Raw genomic sequence first — 3,153 nt, 5'->3', positions numbered from 1 at the left:
CATTGGAATATATTTCAAGCGAAGAGTGCGTTCAGTAAAGTAAGGTCGACACGGGTACAGATGTGCAAGTGCATAATTGTTTTCCATCATATTTGCTCGGAAACGTTCGTATTTGTCATGCTACTTCAGTCAACGTCAGTACTTTTTGTACAGAGACTGACTGAAATAGCAAGACACGTTCGTGCGTTTCCGTGAAAATACGATGGAAAATAATTGTGCACTACAACTATAAGTGTGGCTGTGGTGGAAGCGTAACTGGCCTTTATACCGGGGTCTGTTTACACAGTGATTAGTGTTAGTATTTCATACATTTACCACTAAACACACTCCCCATACCGAACTTGAGGGCCTACCACGAACCACATTCGACGTGTTGCCTCTCTGTCGCACTTGTAAATTCGTATGTAATTGTGACAGGGAGGCATCATGTCGAACGTGGTTAGATAGATAGATATGATTATTTGTTTGCCACAATACAAATGAATGAACTGGCAACAAACACAAATAAATGTGTAAACAGGCAGCAATGTGAAGGCCGTCGACCGTTATCCCGCAGCCAGACTTATCCATATGGAGCCTACATAAATCGTTAGTCAAATAATGCTTGAGACTAACGGACAGACAACGAAGTGACTCCAGGGGTTTTCAGAAATAGTTTACGTTCGGATACGAGATATTTTATGTAGTCATTAGTTTATACCTACGCAGATACGCAATACACATTGGACAAAGATATTGAACTAGTATACCATCCTTCCAGTGGAATCAAATGGTCTTAGTAGGATGAACCTGAAATTCCTCGAATACTGAAGACCCCTTGAATATACAACGATTTTTGAAAACACCAAGTTCGGGGACAAAATACAAAAATAATATTGTTTATTTGTTTATCGCAATAATTGGCAATTGTGACGTTTTCAACCAAAAGGTAAAGTTGACGAAATATAAAGTGAGCCGATCTTGTTCAAATTTGTGCTAGAGATCGGCTCACTTTATATTTCGTCAACCTTACCACATTGTCGGTTGTCGATAAGATTGATCAACATACAACCACATTTAAAGAGAGAAAAGGCTAAGAGGGATTTGAGCACAGTGTTGTCATGTAAAATGGAATCAAATTGTCAAGTCTAACTACTCTTTGTCTTCCTTACATTCTAAGTGGGGCAAGCGGGGAAGCCCAATTAATGACATTTCCACACTATATTCTATCAAAGTCAGTGCATAGTTAGTTTAGACAGGTTCTATTCAAATTATATATCCGATACTACTTTTAGAATACGCAGTATAACAAACAGCTAAAGGGCCAGAGCACACCGGCTGCGTGTGCGCAGACGTGCACGTGCGCTAAACTGTTGGCGCAGCGCACGCATACGTCACGCAGGCGGTGTGCCGTGTCTCATAATAATCTGTATATTAAGTCACGCGTCCGGTGTGCACAGCGCAGGCCTTTATTATAATGAGCGTTTGTTACAACAAACACAATACGCGTAATATGTATTGACCTATTCCCCGCTCACCCCACAGCAGTTGGCATGGCAAGGGGAATTATATGAAACAAATCAAATTATTTATTGAAAATATTTTAATTTGTGTTATTTCAAAGTATATATATTTATTTCGGTTTGGAAGGGGAATTTGTATTTTTTATTATTAAAATTAGCGCACGTCCAACCCACAGTAACTTGAAAATCTATATTATAAATGCTGTCATTTGTACATGTGTTAAGTCAAGGAAATCAATACTTTCTATAGTTTGTCAAAGGACTGTCTCATTTCAATCATAGACAGAGAAAATCATACTATCTTTGTCTTACACTAGTACTAGCACCCAAAAGAAAAGGAGTTTTCCTGTTTCTTACTGACTGACAAATTGGTTTGCCCAACTATATTTGACTTTATAGTGTTTAAAATTGATAAGAAAAAACAAATAAAAATAGGTTTTAGTCAAAACTGACATTTTCAACACGAGCTGTTATCCCGTTTTGTATAAACAGTCACATACTATTCTTATAGACGATTCTATTTTTTGACATGCCACTTAGCTTATAATATAATGATAAATTGTGAATTTTAATGTAAAACATAAACAATAATAAATCTTAAATATATAGTAAAATGAATGTAATATAATGATATAAATGTATACGTAATTAATTTCCAAATTGTAAATTTGTCTGATGTCTAAAAAATCCTAACTTACCATGTTTGTGTATGTAGGTGAAAAATATATACTAAATGTACTATTTAACTAAACAGACTTGTAACCATTGTTACCAATAAACTTTCATTTTCATTTCATTTTCATTTTCATTTTCATTTTCATTTTCTATAGATCATCAAACTTAGTAAAAGTAACTAGACTATATTTTAGTTTGAGGCCGTTTTTCTTCTCTTCTTCATCTTTAGGAAGTAGAATCATATAATGTTAATGTTTTTCATATCGCAATCATAAAATTCCATTATTTCTTTTAATCGTGTCATGTAAAATTCGCAACAAGGAGCGTTCTATACCTGACATAATCTGTAAAATAATATTTTTTACTACTTTATACATACATATAAATAAAGCCTGTGTAAGCTTACTTTGGACCCACTTGAATAAAACAAAGTGAACAGTTGTCATTGTTAATGTCATATTTTCATAGAAAATTTACATGAATGATGACATTGACACACTTTGTCTTAAACGGAGTCTACCTAACTCATTTTTATTAGAAAATGATATATATGTACATATATATCTTTTCCAAAAATCGTTACCAACTTTTACGGTAAAATGTATATTTCCATGCCAACCGCTCATACCTACAAAACCACGCGTCTTATACACTAATATTTAAAGCATCATGTATACGCACCATTGAAACACATCCCTAAAGTGCAAAAACAACATACGAAATCAGAGACCAATTTACACACTAAATTAAATAGTTCAATAAAACTATTCTATGTATACACACTTATCTACACTAGATACACATTAAAAATATAACTTTACACTAACAAGCATTGTATATTATTTTAAGAGTTTTGAGATTTCATTATGTTAACATTATCTAAACATATTTAGAATTTGATTTCATCAGTATTTTAGGCCTGATATTGTTATCAGAGACTGCTACATAGTAAAGATTGTTTATCATCATACGAGCT

The sequence above is a fragment of the Cydia splendana genome, chromosome Z (genome assembly GCF_910591565.1).
Source record: "Cydia splendana chromosome Z, ilCydSple1.2, whole genome shotgun sequence".
NCBI classification, from domain to species: Eukaryota; Metazoa; Arthropoda; class Insecta; order Lepidoptera; family Tortricidae; genus Cydia; species Cydia splendana.
The sequence above is the reverse complement of the archived record's forward strand: the minus strand, read 5'-3'. Positions refer to the sequence as shown.